Source organism: Corvus moneduloides, chromosome 6 (assembly GCF_009650955.1).
Source record: "Corvus moneduloides isolate bCorMon1 chromosome 6, bCorMon1.pri, whole genome shotgun sequence".
Taxonomy (NCBI): Eukaryota; Metazoa; Chordata; class Aves; order Passeriformes; family Corvidae; genus Corvus; species Corvus moneduloides.
Window position 1 is genome coordinate 15310238 of NC_045481.1, and position 25140 is coordinate 15335377.

The following is a 25140-nucleotide window of genomic DNA, read 5'->3' on the forward strand; positions in this document are numbered from 1 at the left end:
TTTTTTTTTTTTTTAAATAAGAATGAATCATTAATTATCCATTCATGATTCCCTGGACCATTTAGGTAACCCATATTTCAGCTAATGGGTTAATTCATTTTATGTCAGTTCAGCTGTGTCACATTTTGTCACATTTCTTGATTGGGTGAGTGAAACATTTAAAATGGGATGTAACAAGTAAGGAATACCTTATTCATACAGTAGAGTAATTCTTGGGTTTGTATGTGACTGACTATGCAAACAATTACATCCAGGCCAGTGCAGCCAGCCACCACAGGGTGAATGCAGCACATCAGCTGCACAGAGAATAAGTGGAGTTTGAAAATGTCTTGGCAGACCTGGTCCCACTGCTTTGAATGCAACATCCCCTTTTTACAAACCTTTTGTAAGAAAAAAGTTAACTGGCCCTACAAAATGATCAGCACTGTCATCTGCTTGTTTTTGTTTAACAGTGACTTTTTAAAACCTTTTAAATGCCTATTGTCACCACTGGATTGAGTCTGATTTTATCTGAATGCACTTCCCAGGACAGTTGTTATCAAAAAAAAGGGAGCAAGAATAAAGAAAACCCCAGTAAAAAAAAAAAATTAAATTGAGCAAAGTGAAAAATTGAAAACTCAACTGATTCAGAAGGGTTTTTTCTAAACTTGTTTTTATATTTTAATGCACAAGCGTGCCCATTAACCATTCAGCATTATTTCAGCAACTGTAGTACAAAGAAACCTTAACATGCCAGGACTCATTGTCCTTTGCTTTAGTCTTCTGTCCAGGCTGAGCTTCAGCTTCTCCTCTTCGTATTTTTCTCCATCACAGATTCATATTATTTCTATTACCATCTTCCTAACAGCTCTTTCTTAGAAGTAGAGAAAAGTAGTATCTCTCACCCATATGTTTATCTTGCTCCTGGGAATTATCTGAATAGAAAATGAGCACAAGCAACACTCATTTACCATGAAAAAGCAAGCTGGAAAGTGTCAGAGAGCTGCAATGAATGAACTCCTCTTGCTAATGGCTAGCTGGCCTTGTTATTAATATAGTTATAATAACGTTAAGCTTCTCTATTAAGTCAGCAGACAGGGGCTATTGGTTACACTTCATTTCTAAGAAACAGGCCTATTTTTCAATTATATTGTAATTCATGGTGCCTTTAAATGCCTGGAAAATGCAAGTTCAAGAACATCTCATTGAGGATTCTGCAAAGTTTAACTAAAACAAAAATCTCTGTTTAGAAAGACCACATTTTCTGGCTTGTGATTAACTTCTTCCCTGTTCCCAGATGAAGGGAAGAAATTGATTACCCCTGTACAGATTTGGAACCAAAATTCATAACAAATGAAACTGAAAGTAAGTTAAGATCATCCTGAGGACATGACTGAAGTTGTGTTCTTAAAACCCTCTGCCAGAGCCCTCCAAATGCTGAGTTATCTGGTTGTGCTCAGCAGTTACATACTGGTGTGCAGCTGCAATTTTGGAGTGCCTGTCAGCATCAGAGGACAGGTGCTAGAGCACATTTGTCTCTGTGCCCCTGCTGCAAGGGTCCGTTCTCAGTTCCTACCTATTGCTGGGGCATAGATACGGTGCAGTCCATCCTGGGGCTGTGGGCCACCCAGGAGAGCAGGGCAGCAGGATCCTCATGTCTCTCAAGCTTCTGGGTGTGAAGGGAAATAGTGTTAGCTCAACGATGCTCCTGGACAGTGATGAAAGCAAAACACAGCCCATGCTGTTTGCATTTGCATCACTGTACATATCTGAGCTCCCAGCAGCACTACTGCCCCCTCCTGCTGCGCACACCACTGTGGAGACTGGCTCCAGGTACAGCCTGTTGTCACCACGCCTGTTTGGGAGGGAAGCACAGTCTTCCTCCCCCTTGGTGTCCTTGTCAGTTGCTCTCTGTCTCTTTCTCATTTTCTTTGTATTGCTCCAATGAGACAGCTCAGGTCCTGCTAGCATGGCAGCAGTGATTTACTGTTCATGCTGTGGGTAGGGACAGGGCCTATGTCCCTTATTCCCCCATCTCTTGGTCTTTCAACTCCCGTGACTCACACTGCACTGTGGACATGAGCACACACCTTTGTTTAAGGTCCACTCAGCAGGGCTTTTGTAAGAGCCCTGGTCCCAGGCAGTGGGGGTTGTTGTTCAGCTAGTAATCCCCTTTCCTTTTGGGGTGTAGGGGTGTCTATGATAACAGTGAACATTTCTGACACTCTCAGGACAAAGCACTGGCTGCAGAGAACAGCCAGCAACATTTCACCTCCCTGTTTATAATGGAAGCAGCCTTTTGAATTTGAGAGTGACTGATAGTCATGACCTTTTCATCTCAGAAATAAAGGACTGTCTTTAAAATATGCTCGGCCTGCAACTTGGGATGTGCAGTGAGCTGACCTGCCCTTGAAAACAGGACTTGAAAGGACTTCACTTCCCAGGGTCTTGGTCCTGTAAAGGGAAGGGAGTTGAGGGTTTGATCATTCAGGGTAAGAAATTACAGGAGTGATCAGGGGTAGGCAGTTTTACTTTCTGTCTTGCTCAGCTGTGACCAATGCCAGGGCATCCTGCATCTCAGGCTGCTGATGGCAGTAGGGCTGGCTGGCTGGAGGAGACATGCCAGAGACCAAGTGCAGGTCCCACCACAGGACACGGGACAGAACCTGCCCCAATGCCAGCCAAGTTACAGTAATGTATAGCTTGTTGTCCTCCCAGTATGTCTTGTGCTGCCATTTTGTGGTGGGAATAGTCTCACCTACTGACAGGCTTTGGACTTGAAACCAATGGACTTTAAACCCCCTGAGTGGTCATGAGGTTCGGAAAACTGAAAGCATGTTTTGTAGATCCACCAAACTGTTGCAGTTGGCAGAGCAAGAGGAGGAACCCCTGTGTATGGTGCAGGGAAAATGCTTTCTTAACAGGAATGAAAAATTAATTTAAGATAAGAACTATCTCCCTGCACAGACTTATAAAGACAACATGTACAAATGAGCAAGAGGGTTGAGGTGTTCTAATCACAGCTACCGGGCTTTTTCTTAATTTCCTACATACCTGAATAGAAACAAATATTTGACAGATATAACTGGGAGTCTGCTATTTCTTGCAGGAAATAACAAGGCCAGGATTGTTGCTTGCAGGCTTATCAAAATTACAGCAAGATACAATTCTCTATTAAATGATTGAAAAAATAAAAAAAAAAACTAGAACCAAGGTGTCAGAGAAGATGATCATAGTGAACCTTTTAAGCTTTAGAATTATGATACTATAGAAAGGATATTATTTTCTGTGCAAGACAAAAATGTCTGTTCATTGCTAAGCATTATTATTTTCATTATATCACTAGTAATGCCTAAACCAAGGCAGAGTTTGTTTCCTCTCTACATAGTGGAAGAGAAGTCCTGAGAATTGCAGACCTGCAACTGAGAATTAAATTAGGCTGACGATATTTTTGCAGCTTTTGGCTTCTTTTAGTGTACCTCCTTCTGCATGAATGCTCTTTTCAAGCTGGAGCTCTGAGGCTGTACATAGGCACAGAAAAAAACCCAAGAAAACTTTCTCAAGTATATGCATTAGCAACTAGTCCTGAGGCTCATCTGAAGCTGTTGTACCTACTTAGGCAGTGTTTGAAGAGCTTTCAGATCGTAATGAATTCATGCACCCTACTTCATTTAAATACATGGAGACGCCATTTTTAAGTCCATAATCCTGAGCTCTCCAGCTTTGTTTTGCTCATCAAACAGGAAGTAACTTGGGATCAGTCCCTGTTCACACTGCCATTATGAGGGAATAAAAACTATTTCAATAGTAATGTGCCCCATTACTCTCTTTTTGAGCTAGTGGTATCCAAGCCTTCCCAACATCTTTCCACAGCCTTTTTCCCATCATGAAGATGAAGGATGGGAAGCAGGAAGTGCTATTTTTCTGTACATTAAATAAAAAATCGAGTAAAAATTAAGTAAAAGTTAATTTTAAAAGTACAAAAAGTAAAACATGCATCTCAGACCTAGATAGACTAAAGTCATCGTGCTCTTCAGGGGACAGATCCAGATGAAATCTCATCCATGCAGATGAGGCTGACACCTTCCCTGTGATTTGAAAGAGGAACAAGGCTAGAAGATCTCCTGTGACAGTGACACCAGGAGCTGGCAAAGCAGCAGCAAGTTTGGCTTGCACAGGAGTCTGCATGGTGGCAAGCTTGACCCAGCAGGCTAGTTAAAGTCACCTTGGGTACCCCTACACAACAGGGCTGGCATGCCAGGAAGCTTAAGACTCTTTTGAAACTGTAGTGACTCCAGCTTGCCCCTCAATCCAGGTTGCTCTCCATTCTAAAGGAGACAATCCTTTCACAACTCCCCTGCTCCCCTCCCTGACGCTGCCCCTTGCCAGTAATTAAATAATGGACTAATGGAATATGTCATGATGGTAAGTGCTTAAAAGATTTGTCTTTCTGTCTTCATTTGAGACATTTTAGTATCAGCCAGCAGTTTCCAGCCATCATGATAATTTATTTAAATGATTTATGTGGAAAAACAAGACATTCCACAATACCTCTAAGACGGCTCCTGGAGCGTGGCTGTTGCTGGCTAACACCGCCTTTGGGAGCTGAGGTACTCATTTACACCTTGTACTTCTCATCTCTGCGGGGAGGTGATTACCCCTGACAACAACACCCCTTGCCAAGGATTTTAAGCATTTCTGCTTGAACAAATATGAAGCTACATGGAATTTAAAAAGCACGGTGCACAGGAACAACATGGGAAAGAATTATTTCAGCAGTGCTCAATGCTGCAATATGAAACAAAAAGAAACAAAAAATCCCAAACAAACAAACTCAAGGAAGAGATTTCTCAAAAGTAAGACCAAAACATATTTAAGGACTTCAGAACAAAAACCAGGGAAGACAGGGACTGATTAATCTGTGGGAATAGTCAGACTCTAGGCTCTACCCTGTTAAAGCTTTCAGAAGCATTGACTGAGAGCAGCTGCATTTTTGACCATAAAACAGTGGCGAGCCATTCTGCGAAAACGTACGAGCAATTTACAGGCTCACCATTGCCTCTAGAACTGCCTGGTCTATCTATCTGCAAAGAAATATTGCCAGTTAAACAAGACTGCAGTGTACTAAAAGTTGACTTATTCAATTTCTGAAGCTCTTCAGTGAGCAGTGCCATCCGTTCTTCTCTGAACTCAGTGATGTCCCTGCAAGTTACATTAATTTGCAGCCTGGGAGTCCAATCCCAGTCACCTCCAGCTTTGCTGCAAATGCCTTCCCAATACAAAGGATGTGATATGTGCAGACTTCCTTTCCTAAAAGGAGGGGGCTAAGGGGATTTTGAGAGTCGTTCTCTTGCCAGTGTGAGCTGGCCAGCTGGAGTCAAAGCAGTGTTCAGCAGTTTCTGCCTTGCAGACACTGGGAGCAGGAACAAAATGCAGTGGGCTGGCTCTCCTGGACCTGGGCAGGGAGGTAGGCTGAGTGGAGCAAGGGGAAGAGCCCAGGATCAGGATGCTCAGCTCACAGCAGGGCCTGAGGGAGCTCTCCCATGCACCCACAGATATGTGTATGTGCAAGCAAGCTTCCAGTACGGTTGTGGTGACACCTCAAACACCACATCAGAGGGCTCTGGATGGGCCTTACTCAGCTCACCTCTATGTATACGTATTTTTCAAAAGTCAGAGAGTAAATTAAGACCTTCAGCAGGTGACTGTGACTTTATCAAGACCTTGAGCCTGTGCTGTTACAGTAGGAAGGAGACAGACAAGAGACACTCCTGCCTGCATGAGGCAGTGTGCACCCCACTGCCCCTTTTCCCAGAGCACCAGTTGCTGGCCACTGGCACAGAGCTCATTGATCCAGGGGACAGAAGGGAGCATTCTGCCTGGCTTTTGCAGTTTGCAGTCAGAGACAGCTATCAGAGCTGTGGGGAACATATTTCCCCTTAATAAGTAGGGTATTCCTAAGTAAAAGAACTATTTTCTCCCAGGGACCATGAGGCCTATTAAGCATTACAGAGGGCACAGCCTGTCCAGGCAATCAGCAGACACAATGCCTTGCCACAAATTCTGCCCAAGCAGGGGGTCTCCGCACCAAGGACAGAGAGCACAAGCCTGAGGGGAGCCTGTCCTTAATCTCCTGCTCTCTGCTGATGTAATGGAACTACCAAACCTTTCTACTACAACCTGAGCCAGCCCTGCTGGTACTGCCTAGGTGGTAACAGGCCCTGAAACTTTGGCAAACGTTTGTCCTGTGTCTCTCTCCAGGTTTCCCCCCTGCAACCCTATTTCTCCATCTCTGAGAAATTTCAACAAAACCAGCAGCAGTAACCTTGCTAGGTAATACCTGTTTCCCAAGGCTACTGCCAATGTGAACAAAGTTAAATAGACTTCAATCCAACTGGGGATCCTGTCTCTGAAACACTCAAGGTTCAGGCACTTGTTCTTGTTAGCCTGCACCTTGCAGAATGTTTCTCAAAAGCAGTAGGTTTTTAATAATTGACTCCTTAGGTTTGATGGAGTGGTGTTTTTCGATAAATAATAAAATACCCAACTGGGAAATAGCTATTAATTATTCACTGAAATAGCAACTACAACCTCATTTGCCTCCAACGCTCCATTACAGTCTACAACCTCCTTGTGAGGTAAAGAGGAAGGGCAGACACTGATCTCGTCTCTGTGGTGACCAGTGACAGGACTGAGGGAACAGCCTGAAGTTGTGTCAGGGGAGGTTTAGGTTGAATATTAGAAAAAGGTTCTTCACCCAGAGGGTGGCAGGGCACTGGAACAGGCGCCCCAGGGTAGTGGTCACAGCACCAAGCCTGACAGAGTTCAAGAAGAGTTTGGACAATGCTCTCAAGCACACGGTGTGACTCTTAGGGATTTTTCTGTGCAGGGACAGGAGCTGGACTCGATGATCCTTGTGGGTCCCTTCCAACTCAACATATTCTTTGATTCTGTGAAGAACTGGTCTGTCTATAAACAGACACTCCCCAGGTGACCAGATCATGATCATATTGATTTAGTGGGTTTTCCCCTTTTAGTTCAACAATAACAGGAGGAGCTGCTTTGGTCACTTAAATTACACTCGCTGACAGATCTACTGACTCCATGGAAGTTATGTCAGTCTCCAATGTCAGAAGACTGGGCATTGGATTTTGCACATGTTGGCATAACTCAGCAATAATCTGAATAAGTAGGTGAAGTCCAACTTATGTCCATTATTTACAATGATAAATATCCACATTATTTGTCATCAAAACACTGATTGCTGGTTTGTAGGCTTAAATGGGCAAATCACTAGCAATAAAATATCATGCCTCTAGATGAAAGTTTGATAGCTGATAGGCAGTTTGGAATACGAACTGGTACAAATAAAAAGTAAAGAATACTTTGAGGAGATATCCTAAGGACAACTCTGGACAGACACCAAAATGAAGTCAGTAAATAGGTGTCAAATTGTTACTAAGCAGGAAAAGCAGTAGGCCTCGCTATTAGCAGAGTGCTTTGATTCAGATGCAATGATAAAATGATATTGTTAAGAGGATGGACAAAAACCTGGAGTGCTGGAGAAGAGGATCTTAGGTAACAGAAAGGCTTGTTGATTCCTGTAAGAATCATGTTCACCTGTGAAATCTACTATCTTAACATTGTTGGGGTTTTTTTAAGAAACAAATGCTTTTTTACATTTTTAAACAGAATTAATCTTTTATCCGTAAAGACTAATATCTGGTGGAAAACTGAGTAATCTCTAGGAATATGGGCTGTAGGGAAGGTGCAGTAGGTAAACCAAACCCATGATTTACAGAGCTGAAAGTGCTAAGTATTATTCTTCTGTTTGCGTACATGGCTGTAACTGACTTTATCTTCCTATAATACACTACAGCCTACAAGATACAGCATTTTCCTCTTACCGTGCTATCTCCTGAGCATAGACAACACTGGAAATGATGACGCCTAAAAACTATTGGCATTGCCTAAATACTGTGGAATACTGTATTTGCTTTATCCAAGCCAGACAGAAAATCAGGATTGAAACAAGGTGACATGTCTGGCTGAGATGGGGTGGTCCTGTTCAGGGAGTTTAGACTGACACAACCACTGAAGGGAAGCCCAAGTAGGAAGCATGTGATAAATTCATACCCACAACAGCATTAGCAAATAACAGCAGCACTGCTGTGTTCTCCAGTTTGGAAGGAAACCTTATAACCACAGATTTGATTGAGCTTCTGCTGGGAAGTCAATGTAATCATCACCTTCAAAAACAGGTCTGTTGTCTGTCACGTAGACAGAAATTGCTTATGACACTTTGCACTGTTCAATTATTCTTACTCATAACAAGATTGAGAAGTTTCTCAGGGTGCTTGTTATCCCTTGCCTTCCCTTTGCAGTACTAGGGAGGGTGCTTGGCTTTAGCATGTCTTTGACACCCCAAGTTGAGGAGGTTATCCTTTCCAGGCAGCTGGGCCTGAGGCTTTTTGCATCACATGTTGCTCCACAGGGACCTTTGGGAGCTGGCCACAGGCAGGTCAACATAAAAAAGGTGCAGAAATCTGCAAGATGTCATTGGCTTCAGCTCATCTATCAGCACGTATTACACAAGGCAGAATTTGCCCTTAATAGTCTTTTGTTGGTCTTACATCAAAAGGCTAAATTATGCCCACTAATATGTGTAAGAGGATTTTCAGTTATCTTTCTGATGCAAATTATATCATTTTGCATTATCCACTGATTATCTGCAGTTTGAAAAGTACCACAGATGTTAAGCAAAGCCTATATGTCAGTTCTCTCCTCCTCAGAGAAGAGGATCTAAGTAAGCAAATTGAAAGAGTCCTGTGGGAATTCTAGTTTAGCTGTAGCTCAAGAGGGAAACCAGTCTGGGCTTCAGAAAGTTTGTGAGGTACTTGATGAAACTGTGATTAAAGGACTGGGTGTGCCCAGCTCAGCACCTGGATATATACCAGCTCATATCCAGCACATACATCCTCCCCCCTTGCTACATGCCTATATTGAGGACAGCGCACTGTTACATTTAGCAGGTGCTTCAGGTCCATTAGATGACAGCCCAGTGTGAGATCTGCCCTCAGCTCTCATTGCACAACATGGAATAAGTTGTATTTGATTGTGGCAACATGCTGACAATGCCAAGGTTAATGAACTAACAAGGAATGCTTAATGAAGTCAAATTATGAGTGATTGTTTTACTAGGTGGCATTTAGGATTCAGAATAATCATTAAAAAGTAAATCCTCTACCCACCTCTGACTGGGCTCTTGTAGAGGTGCACAACATTTCAAAAAACAGTTGAATCAAGAAAAAGCAAGTACCCAAAACGTCTGCAAAGCAACATCAGCCAAAAGTGATATTACTTACTGTTTTTAAGGAACAGTGACAGAGAAAGTATGGGGGCAAAGAAGGAACTATATCATGACTCTGCCTTGTGTTATTATCATAAAAATATGTGGGTAGATCACCTCCCTGGTTGTGCCTGTGTTAAATCTCAGTAATCTGGCTCATTTGCAAATTCAAGCTTTTGTATGTCTGTAACAGCCTGGGACTGTAGCCTACAGTTATTAATTTAATGGTGGCTTCTGGACCGTATCTTATTACCTAGTCAGATATATTAAATTATGACAAAAGACTTCTCCAGACTGAGGGCACTTACAGAACACTGCCAGATGGTCAAACATCCAAGACAGTAAGGAGTAAGAGGAGCCTTTTCACCCAATCCCATCTATCCTTCTGAAGGGCTGAAGTTCTGTCAAACTCACCCATTCCTTAGCTTGTGGAAGTTAGGGAAGATGTGACTTTGTAGGACTCTCCTTCTTCCTATGCTGAACACCCTACAAGGTTGCAATGGGGCCACAGACAGGCCTTGATCACACATCGAAGGGCACAGTATGAAAGGCACCTGCCAGAGTTGGAAGAATCAATGTCAGCTCTTTTCCTTTGCCAAAAAAACTATTGATTCTCTATACTTACTCCTGTAACTTGGCTGACAGGTTAATAGGACAGCAAGAATCTCAGCTAACAACAGTGCTGCTTCAGCCACTTGTTCTTAATAACCCTGCCAAGGAAAGATTTATAGACATGCACTGAACAAGGCAAGAGAATACATACTTTTTTTAATGTAAGAACATATTTCAGGACAGTTTGCTCAGGTACCAGTTGTCTCATTCTTTTCCACAAAGCTGCAAGAGCACAGTCTCCCTGCAGTGTTTGATAGGTAAAAGGTGATAAATGAAGTGGGGTAAGAGGATATACATAAAGCTGGTTGGTCTGTGTGTTCCCTCATATAGCAGCAGCTTTACAATAGCAAAGGTTCTTAAATCATGACCTTCTAGACTCACAACTAACCCATTTCCCCTTGAAGTTAATTAGAAAACTTTTGCTGATCTGTATGCAGATTATATGCTTACTACAGTCAAGGCTTGTCCCTCCATACATCCTCTTTCCCTAAGGCTATCCTCTTGTTTGGTTGTTATTGTCATGAGCACACATTCTTCTTCAAAATTAATAAGCAGATCTTTCCACATGACCTCTCTGCTTTGTCAGATGTGTATATCCTGACCTGCTGCTTCAGAGACACTACCAAACTTGGCACAATGCACTGGCAAATAAAGGCAATACAATAAAATAGGAGTGAAGGTGATTGGTTGGATGTTATAGCTGTGGTAGAATGTATGTCAAAAGAAGGAATGTGCCGTGCTGACTGTAGGATAGCTCTGATTTACTATACTTTCAAACCATACCTTAAATGCATTGTGGTTTTCAGGATCTCCGTAATTTTTTTCCTCTCACCTTAAGCAGTCCTTTCTATCCATTATCTTTATGTACCCTCTCTCCTCCAGAGGATATCTGGTGGAAATACCAACCAGCCCAAAGCACCTTGCAGGCTGGCAACTTGGGCTTTACAATGCTTTTATGGGAGCTATAAAGAAGACACTCAGCAAAAATAGACTGATAAATGAGATAGTCAGCACATGCTTGTTATGTGACTGTGATAATGCCAGATGATGGAAACAGATATTTCTCAAGCTTTTCTCATCAAAAAGCAGCAGAGAGAAGCACAAGCTTCTTTCATTGTTTTCTTTTGTTTTTGTAAATCATGCTTCAGTGAAACACATGAGTAAAAGTCTTGTTTACATTGAACTTTAAGTCTCACCAGTTTGTTGAACAGCATCAAGCAGGTAATGTTTGGAGGACTTCTGAGGACTTAGAGCCTCTCATTTTGGTCTTCCAGCATACATTTCATACTGGAACAAAAAGCCAGCACCCTTGGCAAGAAAAAAAATTACAGTCTTATAAAAACATTACACTTCTTGGATTCTGGCAATGGACTGAATAGGAGTAAGCTTTGAACTCTGAGATTACAAGGTGTGCCTGGGTAGCTTTAGTGCCAGGGGGAGGAAGTCCCCTGGAGACACTTATCTCAGAGAGGGAATTTAATCACTAAGGTGTTTTTAGGCTGAAACACCTGGATTAGACTGAAATATATTTATAGAATGTCCTGATAGGTGTTCTCCAAGTAGGAGCCAATTAAAGAAGAAAGAACATTACTTTCTGTAAGTACAAATCTAATTTTTCATTATTCTCCTGAATATACAGTATAGAAATTATTCCACTTTAATAGATAGGGATGAATTCTAAATTGTGCCCGAGTCTCTCCCAGTACTAAGCAATTATTTCTTCCTTTTTCTCACCCAAAAGCCTTAGGCTAGTTTACAAAAAATAACAATATTCTAAAAGATTTGGCTGTCACTTTGCTGACCAGTGGTTTCTGGCTAATAGGACAGAGTTCACAATCAACCTTAAAAGGCCTGTGGTAGAAACTATTAAATACCCCAGTTAGGACTAAGATGGAGCAGTCCCCAAAGGACCTTTGTGCTCTGATCTCACTGCCAGAAGAAGAATAAATAAGTGCATAGCCTGTCACCCTGGCTAATAACTCCCAGAGACAGAGGTTAGCATTACGCAATGAGAGTTAGCCTATGTTTCAATGATGTCTTGCTACTAAATTTGCCTTCCTGAAAGCCTTTTAATGACTACGAGAAAAAAAGAGATGTCAGACTCAAAGCTTATGACCCAGCAGTCTGGGTCTCATGACAGCCAGCACTAATCAAGCACAGAAGAATTTTTTTTTAAATAATGTACCAATAGCTTTTCTTTGAAGGGGAGTATGAATAATAATTGTTCTGTCTACAGGGAGTACAAATATTTATTGACCAGGCAATATCCTGGACTGTACAGGACACTGCAAGCAGTCACCAGGTCCCCAGCAACCATAACAAGGAGGAACCAGATGAAGGACAAAGATTCAGCATGCAGTGCCCCATGGCAGCAGTCTTCACACAGGGCATTTAAATGCATGCTCCTTTTACTAGGATGTTCTTTATGAACCAAATCTTGTCCTACTACAATTTTGATGACTGCTTTATAACCACTCAGATTAATAACTGATTTCTCATGATTAAAACAGAAATACTGCATCCTCCAAATGTCCTATTTAGATAAATGTGAACAAAACCAAGTGCACTAGAAGTACTTCTTAATGGGAAATTAAAATTCATACACAATAACAGAAGATGTCATGTTGTAAGGTCCCAAAGAAGTCATTCAATTGGACTTTTAGGGGCTTACAGTTGTTCATGTACTGAGTTAGAGGCATGGGAGAAATACTGACAGGATATTCTCAAGAGTTCAAAACAGCAAAAAAAAACTTTACTGGCAACCTCAGACAATCAGGTAAGTTTGGCAAAAGGTTTAGAGCAGCATTCCATCAGCATAAAACACTTCTCAAAGCATTAACTTCACAAACTCTAAGCCAGTTCGATTTTAAATTACTCAGAAATTCCAAGAAGAGAGAATTAGAAGAAAGACAGAAAAGAACAAATATAGCTACCAACTCCTGGGTTCCAGCAGTGTCCAACTGATAAAAATTCCAAGAGGAGATAGGGTCAACTTATGTTTGCCTTGTTTTCCACTTCAAATACCCCTTGGCCTTCCTGGGCCCTTCCCCTGGGTGGGACTTCTGGTTATTTGGCCACTCTGGAGCTAGGTTGGGAGCTCTAGGGTTAGGTGTAGGGCATTGTTTCAGGTGTGTCAGGGATTGGTCACTGTGGGGTAGGGATACAGGCGTGGCACTGCCTTACTAGGGAAAGGTCTGACAAACACACACACACGAAAGGTTTCGAGCCAGCAATCCTTCCAGTCTCTCACACATGTGCAGCAATTTGGCTTCAGAGATACAGAACACTTAAGGTGGAACTCTTGCTGATGGAAGAGTAAGGAAAGGAAATTATTGCTGGAACCTGCAAGACTGGGTAGGGTGACACGTTAAAAATGTTTAATGCTTTTATGAGTTCGTCTGCATGAATCAAAGTTAGCTAAGAAGGCAGCAGGTATTAAAGTCATTAGTGCCAATTACTAGTTTAAGGAGTTAAGAAACAGCAATGGAAACATATGATTTTGAGCTTTTAATGCCATGAGAACAAATGAGCTATAGTGCTGGTTGGAGCAGCCAGTATGGTGGATACACTGGGAGGTTGGTTTAGGTAAGAATGGGGAAATGCTGGTTTTCTTACAAAGTTTTTAATTCTTCACCTCCACATATATCTTTATTAACTTTCAAGTAAAAAACAGAGCTGGATGTTTCTGTAGGGTCCAAACTGCAGCAGAAACAAATAAAGGCAGCTTTATAGTGTGCAGGAATTCCTACTAACTGACCCTGAGGGCAGATTTACAGTCTCTTAAAAAGCCAAATCTGAAATTCTGACCCCTGCTTGAAAAAAATAATTAGAAATAATTGAAGTTACAACACTTTTCCTAGCACTTCTTCCATTTGCAACCCTCAAATGTTTTACAAACATTAACTTGCTGCAGACCCCAGGAGAGCTTCATTACTTTTCCCCTGCTCTCTATTTTACAGATGAAGAAACAATGCAAGTTAAATGTCTTTCCCAAGATCACATACCTTCTGCCTTGCAACCACCAATTTTGATGCTTCTGCTCACACCACTATATCACACTGACAAGTCAGTGTGATAGTCCCCAGTGTGAAATAGTCTGCTGGGAATAAAATGTGTAACCCATCAAATATACAGCTTGTTTACATTTGCTTACATTTAAAATACCTCTTTAAATAATATGTTTTCAGTGAGCAATTTGAACAGGTCATAATTTATACCATTAAATCATGCTAAGGTGCTTTTTTGAAGTCAAATCTAATTAAATTACTGTTAAAGTCAAACAAGAAGTTGGGCCAGTGATTCACTGAAGGATTTATCTCTGTCAGATTTGCAATTAAACATATTAAAAATTGATCCATTTATATATATTTTGCTCTAGTTAAAACTATCAAGGTTATAAATTCCAAACAATTCCCATGCTTGTGGTGAGGAATACCAATTTTAGGACAACATTCAGAATAACCTTTCTTTTTGCACTAAAAAGCATTTTTCTCCACAACCTGCATTTTTAACCTCTGAGATTTCCCCTTCACTAAACACAAAGGATTCTGTTTTAGCTGTGTGTTTTAGAGACCATCAAGAGGCAGTGTACTTTCTTTTCCTTTTCTTCAGTGAGTGACTGCCTTTGAAATCACTTTAAGAGTAAGGCATGAAATACTTCTTTCTGAGTTTACATACCTCTTCCAAAAGCAGTGGAAATGCGAAACTAATGCATTCAAAACAGGTTGGGTTTGAGGCTGTTTCCATATTTAGGTGTCTGATTTCAGGTGTCTGGAAAGAACTTGGTTCAAAGGGTGGATTTTCAGCTTGATATGTCTCCCAAAAGATCATGTATATTTATATGTGCAGCATGTGTGTGCCTATGCACTGAGCCTTCTGAGTAGGGGACTGGTTCCTGCTGTGAATGTTCCCTGTCCCCTTGATTGGAATTAAACTTCCAGATTCCAAATCTTGTGTTTTGGTGGGAAGTGAGTTCAGGTGTCCTGAGCTGTCATGGTGTTTAGCCCCACTGGGTCACCTCTTGGGCTACAGCTGCTTCCATTCAGAACAAAGAGCACCATCCACCTGACCATCCTCCATGGGAACGAAGATTTTTCTCTTGCTGCAAATTCCTCCCAGTCTTGTTTCTCCTAACAGTTCATCTCAAGCCTTCAGATTTTTCTCATTCTTGGATCTATTTTTAAAACCATTTTTTTTCTAATATATGAACAGCACTCACCTGACAGGAGAGTGTACTCAAGACTTCAAAAAAGCTGCTTTAGGACCACATGATAATAAATTCTCCCTAATCCCAAACATAGACAAGATACAGAGCAGGGCCTACAACAAGTTTTATAGAGAGCATTAGTGTCAGCAGTTTAGAGAGAATTAAAAAGAAAAATAACATTCCATCCCTGAGGAAAAATCCAAGTAGTGCATGAGACTAAAAGGAACATTTCTATTGGGAATTGCTTATGAAAGAGATTTTTAGTTCAAAATGAGGAAATCACTAGGCACTGCATAAGGATTATATTGATCAAAAATAGTCTTCTGAAATATCAGAATTCAAAGAAGAGACCAAGTAAAAGATACAAATGAAAGTAAGCAACCCAAATGCAGGAGAAACTCCATCTTGCACTTGCAGCAAAGATTGTTTGTATTCAGACTCCAAATAAGACAGATGCTTCTTGCAGTTGGGAACATTTGAAACCTGACTTATAGCTATGATCCATAACAGTGCTAGATTTATTGACCACCTGCTGTGAAAACAGAGCATTTTTTTTGCAGCAAAACCTCAGCTCGCCATTTGTGAAGTATCTTCTGTGTCATTTTCACAATTTCCTAGAAGACATGATTAACCCAGATGCCAGTGCTGCTCCATTCCTGCATGCTCACCAATCAGTGCAGGATTAATAAGATGCCAGGTGAGACCACTGAACCTCCTGGTGAGCTATTGAAAGAAAAGTGAGTGTGCTAAAAATATTTAGAGATTTATTTGATTTCTCCACATGAGGTCCTCTATAATTTATCACTTTGGCTCACACTTGTTCTGTGTTCTGTTTTGTTCTATTTTAGAAGGGGGACATTCTCTCCTGTTTTTTTACTGTGACCACATCACAGGTTTGGATCTGTGACAGTTATCAGTGCACTCCAGTCCCTGTGTTTAGCTATTTTCCTATCTGCTACACTGGCAAGCTTCTCTAGTTGTTCTGCTGAGCCCAGAGATGCTGCAGTTACACACATCTCAAATGCATGTGTATTGAGCAATAAGGTTAGAGTATTCTCTCATTTGTGAGTTATGTTTTTCATAAATATCCAGAGCTATGAATGGGCACAGAGCTGGAACAAGCAGGGGTTTGATTCTTATTCTTCCGAGCTGCAGAAGAAGCCTGCTCTGCCTTACTAAATCACAGTAAAACAACCCCCTCATCTAATGGTTATTTAATTTTGTCCAACAGGTACCATTAGAACAGGCAGATTTTCTGTGAGAAGCTGAAAGCAAAATCAAACATGACATTTTGGGATGTTCACCAAAAGCAGTTGAATGGATGAATGTCAGAAAACAAATACCGGTTTTTCTCCAGTAGTTCAATACCCAGGATTGGAGACATGACAAATTTTATAAATAAAAAAATCATTTTTATTTATGGACTTCCATTTTAAGCTGCTGACAAATAGAAATGATCTGTTAAATTTATTTGAAAACTTGTGTTTACTTAGCATTATAAGCATAGGAACAGTGCCGTGGAGCTGTTGGATGCCATGTAGGCAGTAACAGCAACTCTTTCATTCTCTGTGTGAAAGTCTGCCAAAATCAGTACGGACTGCAAAGTGCAAAAGCAAAGTAGGTAGATGAACATACAGGTAGAGGATGTCATTGCCACTCTGGATGACCCAGAACTGGGTCTCTCACTACACTTACTAAGCAAGGTAACAAGGCATATTTGTTTCTGATTCTTCTAAATAGGCACCAAAACTGACTGCAACACAGGCATCAGGAATAGACTGGTTGATTGTAGAGAATAAAATCAAGTTTTTACTATAAATCCATCTCAAAATGGCCAGCCCTGGCCAGATTGAGAAGTCAATATATATTAAGCTACCTCACAGGTGATGTTGAAGTAGAAAAATAGATAGGTTCATATATACCTGTGAGGAAAATTATCTGAGAATGTAAGCAGTCAGACCAGTACTGGTCTGGTGTAAAACAGAAGGCATGAATGATACTGAGAAAAATGTTTTGGTGAATGGACATATCACCTGCTGAATGAAAGTCTCAGTGAAGTTGATGTTTTTATCTTAGACTGAGGAACTCAACTTTGCTGCTCAAAATCATTAGTTGTCTTTGGAGATCTTGATCATTTATGTGGAGAGCCATTTGCAGGTGAGTAGTTTTTTTAAAAAACACATTGTTATATCACATTAAAAACATGTTACATTATATTACATTAAAATACACTGTTATATAGCTATGTAAATAAATATATAAATTAATTTATTTCATTCAAAAGAGGGCTATGGGCATGTTATATTTATCTCCACTGAGCATTGAATAAAAGCTTAAGAGCCTGTGGGAAGAAGTAAGGGCTGAGTACTTCAGAAAGGTGGGAGCAAGCATTGCCTGTCCTGTGTACTGCTTACTACTGTTCTACTGCTCAGTCATAGTTTCACAGGACTTAACCCCAGGCAGAGATTAAATGGCAACTTTTTGTGAGTTTAGACAAATTTACTGAGCCGACTGCATGCAAGAGGACATTTTCTTTCTAAGGTGATTTATCTCCTCTGTGTGGCTGGAGCAATAAATATTCTGAAAATTAACGCCATGCTCGCTTGTAAAATACAATCCACATTAATCTCAACTATCGGAGACAACTATAAATCAAATGAAAGTGAAAAAGGGTAAAGAGGGTTTGGAAACAAAGCCCCAGCCCTGGCAATACAGCCCTAGGCAGACATTATAGCAATGTTGGCTGAGACTAGCTGTCAAGAGGCCCTAGAGGAGTGGCTCTTGGGGCATCTGTGACAACATTAAACATGAATCTTCAGGTCTCCATGAGCCACATGCAGGTCCTGGAGATGCCTGTGGGGAGTAATTACCTCTGCTCCAGGAAGGAGATCAGTAGGAAAGCTGAACCTTTCGTCAACAGGAGGAGGAATGAGTAATTGGAGAGCAGAAATACAGACATGCAGAATGTAGCAGAGTCTTTAAATTTTAACGCAAGGCACCATTGGTCCTCATGGATCAATGGAACCAAGCAGCTTCATCTTGTCCAGTTGATGTGTCTGAGTCACAGGTGTACCCAATCTGTGAGTAATCCTGGCTCTGTCTTTCTGCAGCCAGTCTTCTGGAAGAATCACATTATTGAACTCTTCTATAAAAATTGCTTCTAAATTATCTTCCTTGGGTTAAAGGCCAATGCTGTTCTTTCTGAGCTAGCTCTGAAGAACCTCTCCCATAACTAAACATACAGGATTCCCTACAAGCAGTCCCTCTAGCTGATGCCAACGGAGGGAGCAGGAGCTGTTCCATAGTTGAAAGCTAAAGGTAAGGAGATGAAGGAAAGAAGTATACATAGTAATTTCAGAATTTGGGAGCAGTTATTTCTACTGGATTATGAAATATAGTGAAATTCCTATAGTTTTCTTAACCTGAATGAACACATTTATCAGGGCACCTTTTCATCAAAGAATGCTGTATGTAGGTATCTGTAGGTGCACAGATGCTACGTCCTATAGATGATGTACAGATTCAGTGTTAGATACACACTTATAAAGCCTCCTGATCTGCACTCTAAACAAGCATCATTTGCTATCAGATTTGCAGCACTCTGATGTTCTGTGCTCCAAATTAGTCCTGGGTGAATTCCATCCCTGCAGCTCATCCATTTTTCTATTACAGCTAATCCAATTACTTCAGACTCTTATCTTCCTTCCAGTGTGCACATATGCCATCTTCCTCATCTAAGTTGTCCTGTAGAAAAGTTAATAAGCATACTTATGTTAGGGAAGTTATGGACCAAATTGTTTATGGGCATAGGAATTTATTACCTTTGTGGTAAGTGAAGAAACATATTGATGGACAAGATGGATGAGCAATTTAAACAAATGAAAAGGAAGCATGAATGGACAACTGAAAAGGGCTACACCTCACCCCCAGTTCAGACTGGAAATAGCACAAAGAGAAATGTTCTTGAAAGCAGATGGTTGACACTGGAGAAAGCTTTTGAACACAAACTTTCTCCCTTTCCAAAATTAAAATATGAAGTGTGCCCATTGCTGATGGAGTTTCCCACCCTGGAAATGCCAGTAGGGTCTGACAGTGCTCACAAGAACTCTCTACTTCAAGCAAGTCAGAGCTAAAATTTTACTTTGTTCTAACTAAAACTTACTGTAAAGAGAGGAGAATCAGTGTCTTCTTGCGCTTGAGTTAGTTACAGAAATGAGTTTGAGCTGTGAGAGACAGAAGATGCTAGCAGAGTCAAAAATGCCTGGAGGCCTCTGCACACAGGTGGTTCACTGCACACAGAGGACCCCACTGAAGCCTCAGTGTGAAAATGCACCCACAGAGTTTGTCAGCTTACCCCAAGTAATTCTGGCAAAATCATTCTGGTGCAATTACTCTCTTTCTGCATCTGTGTGGTGGCTTATTTTCCAAACTGCCAGTGGCAAGCTCAGCTTCCAGAGTCAAACACCAAAATGATATCCAATAACTGTTCATCTGCAATGCCTGGGAAGAAGCCTGATGACTGAGGTACATTTAAAAGATGAAGGGGAAAGACATGTACTAGCTGAGAGCTAATCCTGCTCCAGCACCACAAATTTGGAGAGAAAAGGACTAATGCACACCCTGAACAGTGGTGCCATCCCCACCAAGGGGGCTAGGAATGAATGCCCTGGGACTCTGGAGTTGCACCTCAGAGAGTGCCTCTGTCCTGTCCTCCCCTCCTGCAACCAACAGGGCTGGGAAGAAGGGGACATCAGCACCAGGTTAACCTGTAGACAGAAAAAGGAGGGGAAAAGGGGAAAGAGAGCCACCCTGTTTGCCCTGGGACCCAAAGCAGCCCTTAGCTGTTCTAAATAGCTCTTTGTGGGACTGTCAGCGTAACGGATGCTGGATTATTACAGCAAAAATAAGCATTATGAAAATATATTCAAGTGCAGGAGAGTGATGGGGTAAACAGCTTTGTTGTGAGGCAATTCTTTCTCTCAAGAGGAAACATTTTATCTCCTGGGCAAGAAATCATCTCTGTTAAAATCCTCCATAATTAAAGGAGCCATAGGATATACTATCTTCAGGACCTGATTTCCTCTCCTGGTGGGAGGACACATTGCAAACACATTCAAAAAGACAGTGGGGGATTGTTATCAAAAGCAGCGTGGCAGGCCCAGGGAGTTCCTAACTCGGATCCTTCCTGAAGACAACGAAGACAATGGGCTTCTGCCTGCAATATCCAGTATACAATGGCAGAATTACATTTCTACCTGTCTGGGACAAGTGTGTGGAGCTGGACTGTGGATTTCCAGTTCACTGGACAGTGCTCTTACAGGCATAAGTACACACAGGCTGCTGCAGGCCTTTCAACTCCTCTCCCACAGCTGGGACTCAGCAGAGCTGCTGCTGTCACCTGGGCAATTTTTGTAGGGGAAACCAGAAAAGGGCAGCTAAGGAGGTGACTGGATAAATAGCATGGTGTTTCCAAGAAATATTAAGCTATCCTTTGCAAACAAACTTATTTCAAAGACAGAGAATTGCTTCTCAGTTTCCTTTAATGCTTGCATTTTATACCTTCTCACTGTTCTTCTGTTTAAGACTGTAAGTGCACTGGGGCATCCCTGCCTATTCCTCAGCATTTGACCAGGGCCTTATTAAGTGAAGGCCTAATATTAGCTTATCCCTTGGCACTGCAGCAATAAGCAAAAGAAAATAATATTCACATTAGACAGCTGCTATAGCTTTGGATACAAAGGGAGTAAAATGGATGCACCTGTTCATAAATAGAGAAATGTTTCCTTTGATTATGAGTTTCCTCCTTGCTCATTACAAAAAATTGTTGATTATTCCTGCCTATAGGTATAGCAAGATTACTCATCGCCAAGTTAACAGCAAAGCACTCCACAATTGCTTCTGTAATTCAGGTTTAAAGTCACTACAGCAGCACAAATCAGAAGGATTAAATGGGAAGGAGGGTATGCTGCATACAGGAAAATATTGTATGCAAATTGTGATAATTCATGACTGAGTCACAAAAAATATGTATTCAAAATCTGTCATGATTTAAACATTTAAGAATACAATGCTATGCATTTATGTAATGGCTTTCATCAGAGGATCTCAAAATGCTTAGGAGGCACTGAGATGAATGCATGATGATGTCAGTCTTGCGGGATGGCTCTAGGTGCACTTCTTCTCAAATCAGCAGCTAGTGGCTCCCAGGGATTTGCAACACACCAGACTAATACTTGATGGTCGGGGGGGAATAGAAAAGGCTGATAAAGATGAATCTGATACATCCTCTGGTCTTCAAATGTGTTCAGGCTCTGTTGATCCTCACAGATGTGTTTCTAATATCCTTTAAAATATCCAGTGATAGAGCAATTAAAAATATATCTAGCCTCTTCCTTCTCTCTGATTATACCACAGTCCCTACAGGTCAAAACATCCATAGCATAGGCTCAAGGTAAAGTATTTCAGAATTCACACCTTTTTTCTTAGAATAGTTGCCTAAACATATTGTTGCCTTTCCCTTATGTCTAGCTGAGAAAATTCTTTGCACTGTGTATATCTCCAGGTCTACTGCTGCAGAGACCTGCTGCCAGAAAAACGCCTTCTGACCCTAGAAAATACTTAGAGGGGACAACAGAAACCCACAGGCACAGCCTGGTAGGACTGCTTTAGGAGCACATGGTTGCTACCAAGAGATGTGAAATGCTTCACAGTACCTCAATGTTTTAAATATTTTATGATGTAGATTTATGAACTTTGATAGCGTTCATCTATGTTCTTCAAAGGCCAAGCCAGGATTAGTGCAGTTGTCAGTGCTATAAGACCCATGTGTTTGGCTGTCTTCTGTACAGGGAAGGCAACATGGTCTGTCAGGCAGTCTGCATATGGGGCCCTTTGACAGCCAGTCTAAGCCACGAGGAGCCATGCTCCCAGCTACTGCCCCAATCCAACAAGGTTCTAGCAATATCTTACCAAACATTAACTTACCACCTACGGTCAGCAGGCAGATCCCAGTATATCTTCTACATACCAGAAAGTGTAGGCACCACTTTAGGTATCTTTTTTCTCTTTCTTCAGATATTACAAGACACACTGGATCTAAGAAATGACAGCAGTGCCCAACTGGATTGGTGTACCTCAAGGTGACTTCAGACACAGGTAATGCAAAAGACTTAGAAAAATTTAACAAGCTGTAAAAGTCTAGAAACCACCGACAGATTACTGGATCTTCCTTTCCATTTACAAACAGAACCACAGTTTATTGACAGGAGATTACAAATGTGCTGGACAGTTCTGAATTAATACATAAAACAAAGGCCAGTATTACATATCAAAAAGACTTGTTGGAGGCACTGGGACGTGCTACCAGTAATACCACTGGGGTCTGCCAGTGTTTGTCCCAGAGCAGTGTCTGGTGCTCAGCATCCAGATGTCTCAAAGAAACTCCCCCATTAACCCCAGCGCTATATGACTGCAGAAGATCTCATTGGCGAGCTGGTGCTGTCGTTGTAATAGTCCCCCACTAGGTGGGATTTACAACCAATCAATAGCTCTTGTTATGAGACAGATGGATCCATTATAATCTGACCTGCTCAGAGTCTGGCTTTTAACCCTTAACCTTAGCTGATGTAAAATATTCACCAAAGTTCCATGTTAGACGTCGGCACAACCTCATATTTCTTTCCCTACCATTAACAAATGTCACATATTTGTCAGCAGCACAGATTATCTCATCCACCTCACCACAGTGTATGCCACATTTGTTGAATGTGTTGTTAAAGAAACAATAGAATGGCTTTTTACCAGAATCTACTGGAATTTATGAGTAAGTGAAGAAAAACAAAAATAAAGTTGGGGCGTGTTTCTACCAGTATTTTCTTATAACAATTAATAGCATGTTTGTGATTTCCTCCCAGCATCCCCACAGCTTGGAACCCAGATATCAACCCAGATGGTCTGTGTGCTTGCAGTTACAAAAACAGGCTGGACAACCCACACCTGAGATCTGCAGACTGACAGCTTTCTAGAATCTGGTTCCTAATTTTTCAGACTAGGTATCACGTCAACTAGAAACAGAGGTAAAAAGTGACAGAGAGGGGAAAGAAAGAGAAAACAATGTTCCGTGAACTGATAATTTTTCAAGCATTTTTTAATAAAACATTGTCAAATATACAGACCTGCACACAGTAGTTTTAGTTGCCAATTCAATCATATTTTTGCTAGGCATAGAAACTCTCAGACTTGTAGGTTTAGGGAATATTCTGATGCTTGGGATTGATTAAACTGACAACCAAAATTAGATCAGTCAGACCAAATATGTGCAGGTTTCTCCTTGAAGGGCAGGTTAAAAAAAAAGAAGCTATACTGATCATTTTGTTTTAGAAGCAGTGATTCTCCATCCTTGCCCTTCATCTGGAACTACTTAGACTCTTGTACATTTACTCAGCCCTGTCCTTGCCATCCATCCGTTTCCATAAGATCTGGCAAACAGAGTTCAAGAGTAAATGTGAAGGCAATGCTTGCATACTGTCTTTTACACATTCAAATAATAAGTACTTAATCTTGGAAACCTAAGCAGCAATGTATAATGAGTGAAAAAGTGATATAGCACTTAAGTGATTGCTGCAACCTGCAGTTCACTCAGCATGTTGGGACTTCATTATAAAGTTGCGAGGGATTGAAAATGTAATATATGTAAGAAGTAATGTGTTGTGTGAACAATTGATAAAGCTGAAAAAAAGACATATTTGGGGCATACAATCTCTTCCTTACATCTAGGACTTTTCTGGACAGTTTAATAACTAATCCCACACATTTTACCTTTATAAACAAAGAGCAGGGATACTGCTGAGCAAATCCATTTGTGAAGAGAACAAAATGTGAGAAACTACTGAAAGTGAGTAAGCAGAAGGCCTGTTTTTCACTGAAAGCAGCATCTCAGAGCAAGAAAACTGAAAATACAAGAACGGGCTTGTGGCTTGTATAGCCACAGCTTTTTTGGCAATGAATAAAAATCTACTGTGTCCTGTAATTTCAGGTGAGAGAACACAAGATAAAGATTACATGATGCAAATTTCCATGTTGGTCCTATTCACTCCTCACCTAAACTGGCATTGATTTTGATTACAGTATTCTGACCTATAGGTCAAGGAAAAGGAAACACCCTGCCATTGTTTTCCAGATGCAGTGCAATAGTCTGTATTTATCTGAGATAAAACTTTAAGAGCACTTACTGAAATTCAGATACTTACGAGACTTAAAACTCATTTCCAAAACTTGAATATCATGAAAACCAAAGAATCCGTTGTTACACAAATGTATTCTAGATATGCTCAAAGTTGGGAGTCTTTTCCTACAGGTTGGAAATGAAATAATGAACAATTAAATAATCAAATTTTCCAAAAATCAAATATGTTACTTGTGTGGTCCTCAGTTTTATTAAATAATTGGGATCATCAAGAAGAATTCTCTGGCCTCCCTGGGAAGAGATGATGGTATTTGAAGAAATGCAATTTCCTCCACTGTTTCTGCTGCTGTGACAGCAGCAGAATTATTCATTTCTGATTTTCTAAAAACATCCCAATCCCAATAAATTGTGGATTTCTGGCTAGAAACTTTAAATCCAAAACAAATAAATTTTTTTCCACATGTTGAAAGCACTGCTTTAGATATACAGAGCAATAAAAATATCTTTTTAAAATAGCAACAAAAATATTTTCAGTGCAAGCCAAAGTGATGCTCTACATTTACCTGCTTGCTGATGTTTTTCTAGACTCAAACCCAAAAATTTATCTGGGACAGACCATGCAAGGCTGAAGAAGGCTTTGAAAAGTCAGTGCTGAAATGTTTTCTGTTTATATTTTCTAGCATTTCACCAGGTTGGACACTCTTCTCGAGTTCATTGACTTGCATCCAGAAATGTCATTAGCAAAAAAAGCTTAAGTGGATTCTTTCTAGGCCTGACTGACCACAGAGCCTGAGAAGAGGTCGCCTTTAC

The 25140-nt window shown here is 40.9% G+C and overlaps 2 long non-coding RNA genes across 2 annotated transcripts; one reads left to right on the forward strand and one right to left on the reverse strand.

The window, feature by feature from the left end:
- Window positions 1–12983, reverse strand: LOC116446026. Its single transcript, XR_004240999.1, has 4 exons — window positions 12874–12983; window positions 11137–11248; window positions 9743–9882; window positions 1–914 (listed from the first exon to the last, which is right to left on the reverse strand). It is a non-coding gene; the product is annotated as an uncharacterized LOC116446026 (long non-coding RNA).
- Window positions 12984–13155: 172 nt separating this feature from the next.
- LOC116445781 lies at window positions 13156–24576 on the forward strand. Its single transcript, XR_004240881.1, has 3 exons — window positions 13156–13294; window positions 22221–22301; window positions 23060–24576. It is a non-coding gene; the product is annotated as an uncharacterized LOC116445781 (long non-coding RNA).
- The last annotated feature ends 564 nt before the right edge of the window (window positions 24577–25140 follow it).